We start from the raw sequence: 17,150 nt of genomic DNA on the forward strand, positions 1-17,150 counted from the left end.
CCTTCCACCCTCTTCTTAAATGTTCCCCATGTGTTATCTTTGGCCTTCTCACTTGATCCGTTCTCTGGGATGACTTCATCTGGTCTGCAGCTCCAGTTATGAGTACGCTAAGGATGCAGGTGACTCTGAGTATGATCTTCCGTCGCCTACTGACCCCACCAATCAGAAGCGCAAAGACGAATCGGTATCCAAAACTGGATCTTCATCTCTCTCCACAATGGCCTTTTTCCTTGTTTTCCTGTTTGCGATGAATGGAGACACTTCATCCATCAGACACACACTGGAAACCTGGGCTTCATCCCAGCCTCCTACTTCTTTCTGATCCCTTATATCTATTCTTACCAGCCTCACGCTTCCTACCTCTTAAATATTTCTCAAAACCACATCCTCCTCTCTGTCCTTGCCACACTATCTTAGCCCAGATATTCCTAATTTCTCCTCTATATCACCACAGAATTCTCCTAAGACTCTTCTCAGAGAGCACGCACTGTACACCAGGCACTGTCCTAAATACTTTTGTCTACATTAACTCCTCGAATCCTTATAACAGCAGTATGCCGGAGTTCTCAGTCCCTCAGTCATACCCAACACTTTTGCGACCCCATGGACTGTAACCCGCCAGTCTCCTCTGTCCATGGGATTCTCCAGGCAACAATACTGGAGTGGGTTGCCATGCCCTTCTCCAGGGGATCTTCCTGGCCCAGGGATCGAACCTGCATCTCCTGCATTGCAGGTGGATTCTTTACCATCTGATCCTTCAGGGAAGCTGACACATTCTAAGTGTCCATTAAACACTTGAATAAAAGACTGAATAGAAAGTTGCATAGCCCCAGCTGCATTCATCCTGACTCAAACTTCTATGAGGATATGACATTCCCACTGACTGAAGTGCTAGAAACAGTCAATGGAGTTTCCTTCCCATGAAAACGATGGCGTGGGCTTCCCTGCTGGCTCAGTGGTAAAGAAGCCACCAGCCAGTGCAGGAGACACAGGTTCGATCCCTGGTCGGGGAAGATCCCACATGCCTCGGAACACCTGAGCCCACGTGTTGCGACTATGGCCCCTGTGCTCTGGAGCCCGGGAACCACACCTACGGAGCCCACGTGTAGCAACGACTGAAGCCCGTGTGCCCTAGAGGCCGTGCTCCCCAACAAGTGAAGCCACCGCAGTGAGAAGCCTGAGCACATCACAGCCAGAGAGCAGCCCCTGCTCACAGTGACAGAGAAAAGCCAGCGCGGCGACGGCGGCCCAGCGCGGCCAAAAATAAAACATACAATTATTCTTTTAAAAAGATGAATCATCCTCTTTTGAATTGCTTTTAGACTTCAAAATGCCAGCCTCTTGGCCTTCTGCGTACTTGAATGGTGTTATTAATTCTTCACAGAAGAAGATTTATAGAGACAGAATACCTAAGAGTAAACAATTAGGTTTTCTAGTGGCAAACCATCCTTAAAAATGGAGGAAGAAGAGAGGACAGGCAATCCTGGGGAGGTCTTCCCGATGGCAGAAAGATTTGGGAAGCAACCACTGAAGTCTTGCTAGTAACAGGTACATTACCCATCTGCATCTGTCTAAAACATGTGAAAACCCTGGTGTACAATAATAAGGCACGGTCTAAAATCCAGCCTGAGATAAAATTTAAATCAGTAGGGTCTAGTTATATAACTTCCCTGTTCCACGTGACACCCCACCCGTATTTTTTCCTGCCACTTCCACCCTGGAAGCACGGCGTCTCCTTTCTCTGTCCGTATCTAGGTATCTTGAACAGCTCAGGAATTCATCTGGCGATAGAATTTGTACATTTAAAGTTTTTAATTAAAAAGAGACGCTCCCTGAGATGAAATAGGATTCAAGTCTGTACATTCTAATTAGACATAATGTTCCTGCAAGGGAAACTCAGCCAGTGAGTAACAAAAAAATAAATAAATTTTCCTCCGCTTACCTCTTATGCCTACCCACACTGCTTTTACTGTTGTTGTTGTTAAGGGACACAAGAGAACAAATATATCTGTTAGGAAATTGCCTGGATGAAGTCTTTTCTTTTTCACAGTGATATCCATTCCTAACAATTTCCTACCACATATAACAGCTGGTTATTAATACTAATTTGGGGATCTCTGGGATCTCTGTGGCATCAACTGTCTAGGGAAGGTACACGGATTTGGTTTCTGAAACCCTCTAGTTCAGTGTGATGAATTGACAAAGCTGGTTTCTTCTGAAAATCGTGGTGCTTTCCGCTGTGTCCACTCATTAGACCTAAAGAAGTCTTTGCTAACATCTTGTCTCTTGTCTTCTATGCATTGGCTTTGGCCCATTTTTGCCCAAGGTGTGTGGGTATGGTGAAATATAAAATCAGAGAAAACAAACAACAACACTCTTGAGAGGCTTCAATTACTTTTGTTAAAAAAACAAAAAGGTTGGGCAGGTAGCAAGTGAAGGCAAAAGGCCCTCAGTTCAATCAGATCCAATACAGCATCAGCATCTTCTCACACTTCCTAGTGAAAGTCAAGCAGGAGATACAAAGTCATGTCACCACGATACCGTCCATAAGCCTGGTTGAATCCAATCTTCCTGGTATCTTCGTAGCTCCTCTCTGTCTCTGGGACTCCCTCTTTTCCGTGTACACGTGTGCGTGCACACGCTCACACGCACACACACGGCAGTGTCGCCTCTTTCCCCCCATGATGCCAAGAATTTCACTCTTTGCCAGGGTGCTAGCATTTCCCAACTTTTCCTCTTCCCAGCATGTGTGTGATAAGAAGATGGTAAGAGATATGCAACTTTAAATCATCATCATAGAGCTTGTCCTAGAAAGTTGAACCAAGATCAATGCTTCAGGGACTTCCCTCGTGGTCCAGTGGTTAAGACTCCATGCTTCCAATGCAGGGAGCGTGGGTTCAATTCCCAGGAACTACGATCCTACATGCTGTCTGGCAGGGCCAAAATAAATAATAAAACGGGAAACTCTGTGTGTGTGTGTGTGTGTGTGTGTGTGTTTTAAAGACTGACACTTTACTATCCCTGTGTTTCCTGGTTCTATAAGTGCAAGTTGCTCAGTCTTGTCTGACTCTTTACAAACCAATGGACTACACAGTGCATGGAATTCTCCAGGCCAGAATACTGGAGTGGGTAGCCTTTCCCTTCTCCAGGGGATCTAACCAACCCAGGGATCGAACCCAGGTCTCCCGCATCGCAGGCAGATTCTTTACCAGCTGAGCCACAGAGGAAGCCCAAGAATCCTGGAGTGGGTAGCTTGTCCCTTCTCCAAGGGATCTTCCCGACTCAGGAATCAAACTGGGGTCTCCTGCATTGCAGGCAGATTCTTTACCAACTGAGCTATCAGGGAAGCCCCCGGTTCTATAAACACAACTTTTATTCTTTTTAAAGACATTATCACTGCCTTTGGAGTAAAAGTGTGTCACGGCCTGGTGGGTTGATAGAGAACATAAGGAGCAAAGACAAGTGTGTCAAATCGTGGTCTCTTTCTGGACATGGGCAGGCAGCTATTCCCCAGGACGAGCAGCTTTGTCTCCTGTGATCATGCGCGTATGATGATTATCTGGGAGCACACACCTGCTAGCTTTAATACAAGGGCAGTGCTTATAGCAAAGGAATTCCACCCTTTATTGTCCTTAATGGGATCCTCCTGGCAGCTGTGGGAGCTGGGTTCCTATTTAGAAAATTGCCCAGAACGCACTCTCCTTTTCCAAAGAGAAAGAATTGGCTCTTATCTACTGTGTTTTTTTTTTTTTTAAGTGCATTCACATTTTATTTCCAGGGCTACTGTGAGCATTCAGAGCTACTTTTGGTCAGCAGTGCTAAAGCCAAACAAATGCAAATTCTGTAACCCTTATGTACAATATGATAAATAACAATGTGTGTGTGTGTGTGTATGTATGTGTATATGTGTGTGTGTATATGTGTGTATGTGTGTGTATGTATATGTGCGTGTGTCTGTGTGTATGTGTCTGTGTGTGTGTGTATGTGTGTATATGTGTGTATGTGTGTGTATGTATGTGTGTGTCTGTATGTGTGTGTGTATGTGTGTGTATATGTGTGTGTATATGTGTGCGTGTGTGTGTGTGTGTGTGTATGTGTGTGTGTGTGTGTATGTGTGTGTGTGTGTGTGTATCTATCAAATGCAGGGTTTTGCTCGGGATCAGATACGCCCGTGAATACGCACGCGTGGGGTGGAGATTCAGGAGACCCGAGTCCTGCTGGCAGCACTGTTTATTTTTTCGTGGGACTCTGAGAAGATTCCTTGAATTCCAGTTAATGTAATGTCTTTTCTTTAAAGTGAAGGGGTTGGACTCCCACTTCCCTTTCAGTTCCCAAGTTCTTTTTCACACAGCCCTTCATGATTTGTCAAATGTCTGCATGTGATGTGCAGACACATTTATGGCACAGGAAAGGGCCATATCAAACCAGTCCATACTAAAGGAAATCAATCCTGAATATCCACTGACTCATGCTGAAGCTGCAATACTTCCGCCACCTGATTGGAAGAGCCGACTCACTGGAAAAGACCCTGATGCTGGGAAAGATTGGAGACAAAAGGAGAAGGGGACAACAGAGGATGGTGGTCGGATGGCATCACTGACTCAATGCACATGAATTTGAGCAAGCTCTGCGAGATAGTGAAGGACAGGGGAGCCTAGCATGCTGAAGTCCATGGGGTTACACAGAGCTGGACACAACTTAGCGACTGAACAGCAGCAACAAGGCCTGAATCAGTTCAGTTCAGTTCAGTCGCTCAGTTGTGCTCGACTCTTTGTGACCCCATGAATCGCAGCACTGTGAAGAAGGCTGAGCACCAAAGAATTGATGCTTTTGGACTGTGGTGTTGGAGAAGACTCTTGAGAGTCCCTTGGACTGCAAGGAGATCCAACCAGTCCATTCTGAAGGCCTGTATCCTGTAATACAAACATAGAATGTGTCTTCACTCATACCCAGCATGTTGCATTAAATCCTTAAAGCCTAGTTGATCTAAATTCACCTTCCTCCTCCTATTTGAACCCATAATTATAGGATTCTAATGCTGTGGAATCAACTTACCCCCAGCCCTCATTCTGATCACAAGGTATAATGTAATCCTCTCAAACTGTGGAATATGAAAAATCACACGAAGCCTGAAAAATGCCAAAACAAACACTCTTTTCACAGATTCAGGGAAAGCAGAAAGAAAATGGTGTTTTCCCCAGGAAATTGTCTGAGCTATCCAAAGCCAGTCACAGTAGGTTTGTTTTGGGCTGGCCTTTTGACCATCAGATGGAACCGCTTTGCTCGAAGGAGAATCCTGAAGTGGGGAGCAGGGAAGGGGAGGCCGAGCGGCAGGGAGAGGGGCTCCTCAGGGAGGTGGAGGCTCACATGGTGCCCCCAAACTGAGGTTCCACTTATTTTCCCCTTCAGCCTCTTAAGTGATGTTGCTTCGTCCACGGGGCTGATTTACAGTCTGTTGTTTTAACAACCACACTTCCTCTCCCAAGGGTCAAGTGCCTGGTTGGAAGAGAATATCCATGTAATATATTTTACCCCCTGGTTCACTCCTGAGCCAAGCTGGTGAAATAGCTAGAGGTGATGTGGGGCCTAAATAGCCATGAGTGTGTACACACAAGGACACTATTCACCGTGTGGACACACTGTGGCCAGAAGTTCGTTCTCCACGTGTTTGGGGGGCATAGAGCGTGTAACTGTCTCCTAGATGTCTGCAGTACAGATTTTTTAGGGGATTTATTGGGAAAATTATTGTGTAAGAAGACACCTTAGAGATGGACATGTACACACTGCCATATTTAAAATGGATAAGCGGCAAGGACCTGCTGTACAGCACAGGGGGCTCTGCCCAATGTGAGGCAGCAGCCTGGATGGGAGGGGAGTTTGGGAGAGAATGGATACATGCATATGTATGGCTGAGACCCTTTGCTGTCCACCGGAGACTATCACCACACCCCAGTACAAAATAAAAAGTCTTTTTTTTTTTTTTAAACAGGGAGATTCCCTTGAAAGGAAGCTTAAAATAAAACATGATTATTAAAAGGTCAACAGTGGACCCTCAGCCCCATATGCGCCTTATTTATTCCGTGAGTAATTGAGATCACGTTGATAAATGCTGCTTTGGCTTCTTCCGTTTGCCTGATCCTGGAGGCCACTTCCTCCTCCCCGGCCTTCCCCACCCAGCTGCTCCTATTTTAATATACAGCTGGTGCATGCTGAGTGAATGCAAATTCACGGTAGCATGAACATCAGCTGGAAGGTAAAAGGAGTATCCAAAAATATATGCCCTGCAGGCATAGACAACTTTTGAATTGTCTTCTGTCTGTCATCTTCTCCATCAACGTCCCTCTCCTTTTATGTAAGGAAATAAAAGCCCCTGTCGATAAGTGTGTGTCTGCATCAATGTGCTCCTTGAGGTGGAATGCACTGTGCCACAGTTCAACGCTGGGGCCTTCCCTGGTGGCTCGGTGGTAGAGTCCGCCTGCCCATGCAGGAGTCACGGGTTCGGTTCCTGATCTGGGAAGATGCCACGTGCCACGGAGCAACTAAGCCCAGGGGCCACAACTACTGAGCCTGTGCTCTAGAGACCAGGAGCTATGACTCCTGAGCCCGTGCACCCTAGGCTGTGTGCTCTGCAACAAGAGAAGCCACCACAACGACAACTCCACAGCCAGAAAGCAGCCCCGCTCTCCGGAACGCGAGAAAGTCCGCTCAGCAAAGAAGACCCAGCACAGCCAAAAAGTGATGAGTAAAGAGTTCAGACTGGAAAGGTACACATTTAATACTAAATACTTAAAAGTCTATACTAAGAAAGGACAAGGGAATTCAATCCTCCAAAGGAATGTTTCCTCTCTTCCCAACTGTTCCACATAAAAGGAACCCCAAAGATACTGTTGAATGAATGATTGAATGAGTTCTGTAGCAGCTGATGACTGATCGTGTGGGTGTCACCCTCCAAAGTCTGCCCACCCCATGAGACTTTTGCTGCAGAAACTAGTATCCAGAAGAAAAAGATCCATGAGTCAGAATTCGTAGGCAAGTTGATTTTCTTCTTGCCGTTTGGGATACGGAAACTAAGCCAAGGAAACCAGCCTGTTAGGTTTCCCTTTGTTAACTGATGGGAGGAAGTTGATGAATTGCGAAGCTTTCTTTGAACACATGCAAAAATCTGATTGAAGTGGGAAACTGAAGAACCCAGACTTTTACTACATACAACATACTTATTTCCATGGAGTTAAGTCTCACTGCGACTCTAAACCACCAGCACGCTGAGTGTTAGGTTAGGAGACAACGGTGTGCATGCAGACCACACTTAACCTTGAGTTCGTGTTTCTTTTGATTCTTCAACATCACTGTCAAGAAATCACTCAGCCCCGAATCGAGCAACTAAAACCACATGAGAGCCTACGGGATCTAATCTCATAATTCTAGAACACTGATGGTGAAATTCTTAGAAAACTGGCACTATGATTTGGGGACATTATTTTCAGCTCAGCAGCCTGTGGTTCTGTTTCTGTTTTTTTCTGCCTACTCCTCTGCACATCAGGTATATGAATCAACACACGTTGTACTTGCCAGATGGGAAGTTATCAGGGAAGAAGCTGGACTTCCCATTTGTTGAAGAATGCCCCATTCAGGACCCGTTCCCCTAAGCTGGCTGGGCAGGCTGTCTCCTGACTGCCTGACATAATTACCAGCTTCCCTCGCCCACCTGGATTCCTTCAGTACTTCCACTCCCAGGAAGGAAATGCCCACACTCTTTGCAAAAGATTAAGATGATCATTTTACTATGCAAAATGTGTTTCATGTCACAATCATTGTCGAAACAGAAGTGTGTAATGAGAAGAACTGGGTTTTCTTCACTTCCAAAGATCCTTCACTTCCAAAGATCCTTCGATGTTCTTTGATAAGGAGGGGATGGCTTTGCAGAAGAGAAAACTGCTTCACTTCCAAAGATCTTCACTTCCAAAGATCCTTCACTTCCAAAGATCTTCGCTTCCAAAGATCCTTCGATGTTCTTTGATAAGGAGGGGATGGCTTTGCAGAAGAGAAAACTGCTTTCAAGATGCAGCATGTGTATATATGCGTGTGTTCTCAGTCACTTCAGTTGTGTCCAACTCTTCGCAGCACTCATGAACTGCAACCTGCTGGGCTCCTCTGTCCGTGGAATTCTGCAGGCAAGAATGCTGGAGTGGGTGGCCACATCCTACTCCAGTGGATCTTCCCGACCCAGGCACTGAACCCGCGTCTCCTGAATTGCAGGTGGATTTTTTACTGCTAAGCCACTGGGGAAGCCCCGTGTATATATCTACTCAATCTACATTACTCAGCCATAAAGAAAGAATAAAATAACGCCATTTGCAGCGACATGGATGGACCTAGAGATGATCACACCAAGTGAAGGAAGTCGGATAAAGACAAACATCATATGATATCATTTATACGTGAAATCTAAAATGATACCAATGACCTCCTATACAAAATAGAAATAGAACCACAGACATAGAAACCAAACTAATGGTTACCAAAAGGGAAAAGGAGGGAGGGATAAATTAGGAGTGTGGGATTGATAGATATACATTGCTATGTATAAAACAGAAAATCAACAAGGGCCTGCTGCAAAGCACGGGGAACGACACTCAATACTGTGTAATAACCATAATGGAAAAGGATTTGAAAAAAGAAAATGATGTACTGTTATATATATATACAGTTTTATAGAGAGAGAACTGATTCCCCTTTTTTGCATAGAACGATGGATAAACCAAGCCCTACTGTGGACCACAGGGAACTTCATTCAGTATCCTGTGCTAAACCGTAATGGAAGGGAGAGGAGGAAGAATGTGTATGTGTTCCAAGGTCTCAGTTTACCCCTCCCTTATACACACCGCTATCTATAAAGTAGAGAGTTAATAATATCCTACAGCACAGCGTGGGAACTCTACTCAATACTCCGTCATGACCCATATGGGGAAAAAAATCTTAAAAAGAGTGAATATATGTATATGTGTGACTGATGCACTTTGCTGTACTCAGAAACTAACACAACATTGTCAATCAACCATGCTCCAATTAAAAACAATACAAAGGATACACATAATAATATTAAAACAGAAGGAGAAGACTGCTTTCAGTAGAGGTTGCAGTGTGTGGGGAGGAAAGCATCTTTGTTTTACTTCCATTCTGTTTCTCTCATCTTCTTTCTTTCCAATTCTGGTAAGGAAATAAGCAATTGTTGTCAAAAACTAACTGTCAAGATGTTTTCATTCCACTGGTTTCTGATAAACAACAAGTTGCTGAGATCGGAGTTTGATGGACAACTCTCCCAGAATCAGTTCCATAAAAGCCCAGAACTGGTTGAGTAGAGTCCCAGCTTTGAAGTGGATTGGATCTTTTTTTTTTTTTTTGTCTGAGAATAAACTGCCTTCTTAGTTCTTAAAAAAAAAAAAAAAACTGATTGAAAGAGACCAATGTCACATCATCACTCCTCAAGTGCTTAAAATAAATGATTAAAAATCTGGGAGCATGTTTCAGGTTTGCCTCTGCTGACGTCTTATAAAAGGAGAAGCTGGGTCTCGCTTGTACATTTGTATGAAAATGAGATCAAGGCTTCTCCAGAATCGAACCAAATTGAATTGCCCGCAGCCCTGTTTGGATAACCGAGTAATAGATGATTTCCGTTATTACTCATGTTGCATACTTAATATTCCTAATATATAGAGGGTGTTCTGGAAGCTCCTTTTGGATCGGGGGGAAGGAGAGCTCTTTATTTCATTTTTCATGCTCAGATTCTTCAACTTCAGCGAGAAAAGGAATGGCACATCTGCGTGGTGTATACAAGGTATCTGACAGTATGGAAGGTGAACTCCAAAAATCGGCCACAGGAAACGCCTCTAGTCTGCACAGCCATGTGTGTGCCGGTGATCATACAGCAGCCCTCCTCAAGTCCTGCCTGTGTGTGTGCTCAGATGCTCAGGCGTGTTTGACCCTTTGCGGCCCCATGCCTGCCAGGCTCCTCTATCTGTGGAACGTTCCAGGGAAGAATACTGGAGCAAGTTGCCATTTCCTCCTTCAGGGGATCATCCCAACCCAGAGGTCAAACCCAGGTCTCCTGCCTTGGCAGGCAGATGTTTTACCAGAATTGCCACCTGGGGAGCCCTACGTAGTGCCATGGTCAAATGCTGATTTTGTAAATAGACTTAGTGCCATCAATTTCATGGAGAAAGAGTCACAAGAAATGATCTAACTTCTGATTAAAGATTAACTTTAGGTGACAAAATTCTTATCATAGAGCCTGGTCTCAACTTTACCCAATGGGACTATTTTGGAGGAATGTATCATGAGTGATTAAACTTTCAAGCAGCTTGGAACTTTATAAGAAAACAAAGAGGGCCCAAGTGGGCTTCCCCGGTGGCTCAAAAGTAAAGAATTCACCTACATTGCAGGAGACGCGTTGGGAAGATCCACTGGAGGAGGGCACGGCAACCCACTCCAATATTCTCACCACAAAAATCCCATGGATAAAGGAGCCTGACAGGCCATGGTCCCTGGAGTGGCAAGGAGTTGGACATGACTGAAGCGACTGAGCACACACAGCCAAACAGGGACCAAGGGACAGCATGTTAATGGCTTAAAGTAAATTTTCTTCACATAAAAAAAAATAGCACTATCTATCAACCTATCTTAAGTGGCAGGGTTTTATATGAGGAGTGAATAATATAATGATATTATTCTAGACCTTACAGATTTATTCCCCAGCTGAGACATGTACGCATAAAAATCATTCATTATAATAAGCATATTAAATAAATGTAGTTCCATGATCAGAGAGTCAAAAGAACACACTGTTTCCTTTTCTTTCTGGAAAGCTATGTGCCTTTATCCTTAGTGATTTTAAGAAATTGGAAAAAGAATGTCCAGTTCCATGTGAGACAGGTAGAAGCCCTCATCCAGAACAATCACCGGTGGGTGAGTTATCATTGGCTGCTACTTGTTGAAAAAGGCCAACCCTCAAAACCGCTAGCAACAGTGCATCTCATGTAATCTAATTTAGATTTAGGGAAAAGCAGGAAACCAGTGGGTTTTAGAAATGTAGGAGTCTAACAATTTTACCAAGGCTGAGGTTAAATTATATAAGATTGTCATCAGAGTCAATGCGAAGAGAAACTCAAAAACCACTGATTTACTTCCAGGAAACTTTTCTATGGCTGATTAAATGAGACCTAATCAGCGAGTGATGCTGTGTCATATTTACACACAGACCTTGACTTGGCTTTATGCATTGTACTAAATACCTGAGTCATCACTACATTGTCAGGTGCAATGAGCTTAGAAACTTCCAGAAGAGAGAGTCAGACAGAGGACAGAGAGAGGAAGAAAGTGACACGTTGCCGTCTATGGGGTCACACAGAGTCGGACACGACTGAGGCAACTTAGCAGCAGCAGCAGCAGCAACAGTCCTGCACACCGAGAATACACAGAGGGCGTAGAGTAACCAGTGCTGGTTTAGAAAAGTGTCGATAAATGCGTTCCCCCTTTGGGGACCCACGGAAGAGAGCCAGTAGTAACACCCTGTGATATAAACTGCACTGGCTGCAACAGAGAAGTCGAGACAATTCAGACAAAGCGGCCTCCAGTGTGGGGTCTTATTGAATACCTATGACCGGCGCCAAAGGATCTCCCGAGACTGCTACACGGTGTCCCACTGGGTGCTAGGGAACAAAGAACACCATCTTCACTCTAAGCGCACAGATTCAGGTCCACCAGGTGAGCGCTCAGGAGTAACTACAGCAAGATTCAGGTCCTCCAGAAAAGTGCTCAGGAGTAACTAAAGCAAGATTCAGGTCCCACAGAAAGTGCTCAGGAGTAACTACAGCAAGATTCATGTCCACCAGGAAAGCGCTAATGGAGTAACTAAAGCAAGATTCAGGTCCACCAGGAAAGCACTCAGGAGTAGCTACAGCAAGATTCAGGTCCACCAGGAAGGTGCTCAGGAGTAACTAGCGCAAGATTCAGGTCCACCAGGAAAGTGCTAATGGAGTAACTAAAGCAAGATTCATGTCCACCAGGAAGGTGCTCAGGAGTAACTAAAGCAAGATTCAGGTCCACCAGGAAAGTGCCCATGGAGTAACTAAAGCAAGATTCAGGTCCACCAGGAAAGCGATCAGGAGTAACAAAGCAAGATTCAGGTCCACCAGGAAAGTACCCATGGAGTAACTAAAGCAAGATTCATGTCCACAAGGAAAGAGCTCATGGAGTAACTAAAGCAAGATTCAGGTCCACCAGGAAAGCACTCATGGAGTAACTAAAGCAAGATTCATGTCCACCAGGAAAGTGCCCATGGAGTAACTACAGCATGATTCAGGTCCACCAGGAAAGAGATCATAGAGTAACAAAGCAAGATTCAGGTCCACCAGGAAAGTGCTCATGGAGTAACTAAAGCAAGATTCATGTCCACCAGGAAAGTGCTCAGGGAGTAACTAAAGCAAGATTCAGGTCCACCAGGAAAGCGCTCAGGAGTAACTACAGCAAGATTCAGGTCCACCAGGAAAGTGCTCAGGAGTAACTACAGCAAGATTCAGGTCCACCAGGAAAGCGCTCAGGAGTAACTAAACCAAGATTCAAGTCCACCAGAAAGGTGCTCATGGAGTAACTACAGCAAGATTCAGATCCACCAGGGAAGAGCTCATGGAGTAATAAAGCAAGATTCAGGTCCACCAGGGAAGAGCTCATGGAGTAACTAAAGCAAGATTCAGGTCCACCAGGAAAGAGCTCATGGAGTAACTAAAGCAAGATTCAGGTCCACCAGGAAAGCGATCAGGAGTAACAAAGCAAGATTCAGGTCCACCAGGAAAGTACCCATGGAGTAACTAAAGCAAGATTCATGTCCACAAGGAAAGAGCTCATGGAGTAACTAAAGCAAGATTCAGGTCCACCAGGAAAGCGCTCATGGAGTAACTACAGCAAGATTCAGGTCCACCAGGAATGTGCTCAGGGAGTAACTAAAGCAAGATTCAGGTCCACCAGGAAAGCGCCCATGGAGTAACTAAAGCATGATTCAGGTCCACCAGGAAACCGCCCATGGAGTTACTAAAGCAAGATTCAGGTCCACCAGGAAAGTGCTCATGGAGTAACTAAAGCAAGATTCGGGTCCACCAGGAAAGTGCTCATGGAGTAATTAAAGCAAGATTCAGGTCCACCTGGAAAGTGCTCAGGAGTAACTACAGCAAGATTCAGGTGCACCAGGAAACCGCCCATGGAGTAAATAAAGCAAGATTCAGGTCCACCAGGAAAGCGATCAGGAGTAACAAAGCAAGATTCAGGTCCACCAGGAAGGGTCTCAGGAGTAACTACAGCAAGATTCAGGTCCACCAGGAAAGTGCCCATGGAGTAACTAAAGCAAGATTCAGGTCCACCAGGAAAGAGCTCATGGAGTAACTAAAGCAAGATTCAGGTCCACCAGGAAAGCGATCAGGAGTAACAAAGCAAGATTCAGGTCCACCAGGAAAGTACCCATGGAGTAACTAAAGCAAGATTCAGGTCCACCAGGAAACCGCCCATGGAGTAAATAAAGCAAGATTCAGGTCCACCACGAAAGAGCTCATGGAGTAACTAAAGCAAGATTCAGGTCCACCAGGAAAGTGCTCATGGAGTAACTAAAGCAAGATTCAGGTCCACCAGGAAAGCGCTCAGGAGTAACTAAAGCAAGATTCAGGTCCAACAGGAAAGTGCCCATGGAGTAACTAAAGCAAATTCAGGTCCGCCGGGATAGTGCTCAGGAGTAACTACAGCAAGATTCAGGTCCACCAGGAAAGTGCTCAGGAGTAACTAAAGCAAGATGCACTTCCACCAGGAAACTGCTCAGGGGTAACTAAAGCAAGATTCAGGTCCACCAGGAAAGAGCTCATGGAGTAACTAAAGCAAGATTCAGGTCCACCAGGAAAGCACTCAGGAGTAACTACAGCAAGATTCAGATCCACCAGGAAAGTGCCCATGGAGTAACAAAGCAAGATTCAGGTCCACCAGGAAGGTGCTCAGGGAGTAACTAAAGCAAGATTCAGGTCCACCAGGAAAGTGCTCAGGAGTAACTACAGCAAGATTCAGATCCACCAGGAAAGTGCCCATGGAGTAACTACAGCATGATTCAGGTCTACCAGGAAAGAGCTCATGGAGTAACAAAGCAAGATTCAGGTCCACCAGGAAAGCACTCAGGAGTAACTAAACCAAGATTCAAGTCCACCAGAAAGGTGCTCATGGAGTAACTACAGCAAGATTCAGATCCACCAGGGAAGAGCTCATGGAGTAATAAAGCAAGATTCAGGTCCACCAGGAAAGTGCCCATGGAGTAACTAAAGCAAGATTCAGGTCCACCAGGAAAGCGATCAGGAGTAACAAAGCAAGATTCAGGTCCACCAGGAAAGTACCCATGGAGTAACTAAAGCAAGATTTATGTCCACAAGGAAAGAGCTCATGGAGTAACTAAAGCAAGATTCAGGTCCACCAGAAAAGCGCTCATGGAGTAACTACAGCAAGATTCAGGTCCACCAGGAAAGAGCTCATGGAGTAACGAAAGCAAGATTCAGGTCCACCAGGAAACCGCCCATGGAGTAACTAAAGCAAGATTCAGGTCCACCACGAAAGAGCTCATGGAGTAACTAAAGCAAGATTCAGGTCCACCAGGAAAGTGCTCATGGAGTAAGTAAAGCAAGATTCATGTCCACCAGGAAAGCGCTCATGGAGTAACTAAAGCAAGATTCAGGTCCAACAGGAAAGTGCCCATGGAGTAACTAAAGCAATATTCAGGTCCGCCGGGATAGTGCTCAGGAGTAACTACAGCAAGATCAGGTCCACCAGGAAAGCGCTCAGGAGTAACTAAAGCAAGATGCACTTCCACCAGGAAACTGCTCAGGGGTAACTAAAGCAAGATTCAGGTCCACCAGGAAAGAGCTCATGGAGTAACTAAAGCAAGATTCAGGTTCACCAGGAAAGCGCTCAGGAGTAACTACAGCAAGATTCAGATCCACTAGGAAAGTGCCCATGGAATAACAAAGCAAGATTCAGGTCCACCAGGAAGGTGCTCAGGGAGTAACTACAGCAAGATTCAGGTCCACCAGGAAAGTGCTCAGGAGTAACTACAGCAAGATTCAGATCCACCAGGAAAGTGCCCATGGAGTAACTACAGCATGATTCAGGTCTACCAGGAAAGAGCTCATGGAGTAACAAAGCAAGATTCAGGTCCACCAGGAAAGTGCCCATGGAGTAACTAAAGCAAGATTCATGTCTACCAGGAAAGTGCTCAGGGAGTAAGTAAAGCAAGATTCAGGTCCACCAGGAAAGAGATCATAGAGTAACAAAGAAAGATTCAGGTCCACCAGGAAAGTGCTCATGGAGTAACTAAAGCAAGATTCATGTCCACCAGGAAAGTGCTCAGGAGTAACTACAGCAAGATTCAGATCCACCAGGAAAGTGCCCATGGAGTAACTACAGCAAGATTCAGGTCCACCCGGAAAGCGGTCAGGAGTAACTAAACCAAGATTCAAGTCCACCAGAAAGGTGCTCATGGAGTAACTACAGCAAGATTCAGATCTACCATGAAAGTGCTCAGGGAGTAAATACAGCATGATTCAGGTCCACCAGGAAACTGCCCATGGAGTAACTAAAGCAAGATTCATGTCCACCAGGAAAGCGCTCATGGAGTAACTAAAGCAAGATTCAGGTCCACCAGGAAAGCGCTCATGGAGTAAATAAAGCAAGATTCAGGTCCACCAGGAATGTGCTCAGGGAGTAACTAAAGCAAGATTCAGGTCCACCAGGAAAGCGCTCATGGAGTAACTAAAGCATGATTCAGGTCCACCAGGAAACCGCCCATGGAGTTACTAAAGCAAGATTCAGGTCCACCAGGAAAGTGCCAATGGAGTAATTAAAGCAAGATTCAGGTCCACCAGGAAAGTGCTCAGGGAGTAACTAAAGCAAGATTCAGGTCCACCAGGAAAGCGCTCATGGAGTAAATAAAGCAAGATTCAGGTCCACCAGGAATGTGCTCAGGGAGTAACTAAAGCAAGATTCAGGTCCACCAGGAAAGTGCTCAGGAGTAACTAAAGCAAGATTCAGGTCCACCAGGAAAGCGCTCATGGAGTAACTAAAGCAAGATTCAGGTCCACCAGGAAAGCGCTCATGGAGTAACTAAAGCAAGATTCAGGTCCACCTGGGAAGTGCTCAGGAGTAACTACAGCAAGATTCAGGTGCACCAGGAAACCGCCCATGGAGTAAATAAAGCAAGATTCAGGTCCACCAGGAAAGCGATCAGGAGTAACAAAGCAAGATTCAGGTCCACCAGGAAGGTGCTCAGGAGTAACTACAGCAAGATTCAGGTCCACCAGGAAAGTGCCCATGGAGTAACTAAAGCAAGATTCAGGTCCACCAGGAAAGAGCTCATGGAGTAACTAAAGCAAGATTCAGGTCCACCAGGAAAGCGATCAGGAGTAACAAAGCAAGATTCAGGTCCACCAGGAAAGTACCCATGGAGTAACTAAAGCAAGATTCATGTCCACAAGGAAAGACTCATGGAGTAACTAAAGCAAGATTAAGGTCCACCAGGAAACCGCCCATGGAGTAAATAAAGCAAGATTCAGGTCCACCACGAAAGAGCTCATGGAGTAACTAAAGCAAGATTCAGGTCCACCAGGAAAGTGCTCATGGAGTAACTAAAGCAAGATTCAGGTCCACCAGGAAAGCGCTCAGGAGTAACTAAAGCAAGATTCAGGTCCAACAGGAAAGTGCCCATGAGTAACTAAAGCAAATTCAGGTCCGCCGGGATAGTGCTCAGGAGTAACTACAGCAAGATTCAGGTCCACCAGGAAAGCGCTCAGGAGTAACTAAAGCAAGATGCACCTCCACCAGGAAACTGCTCAGGGGTAACTAAAGCAAGATTCAGGTCCACCAGGAAAGAGCTCATGGAGTAACTAAAGCAAGATTCAGGTCCACCAGGAAAGCACTCAGGAGTAACTACAGCAAGATTCAGATCCACCAGGAAAGTGCCCATGGAGTAACAAAGCAAGATTCATGTCCACCAGGAAGGTGCTCAGGGAGTAACTAAAGCAAGATTCAGGTCCACCAGGAAAGTGCTCAGGAGTAACTACAGCAAGATTCAGATCCAC

Source organism: Bos javanicus, chromosome 19 (genome assembly GCF_032452875.1).
Source record: "Bos javanicus breed banteng chromosome 19, ARS-OSU_banteng_1.0, whole genome shotgun sequence".
Lineage (NCBI taxonomy): Eukaryota > Metazoa > Chordata > Mammalia > Artiodactyla > Bovidae > Bos > Bos javanicus.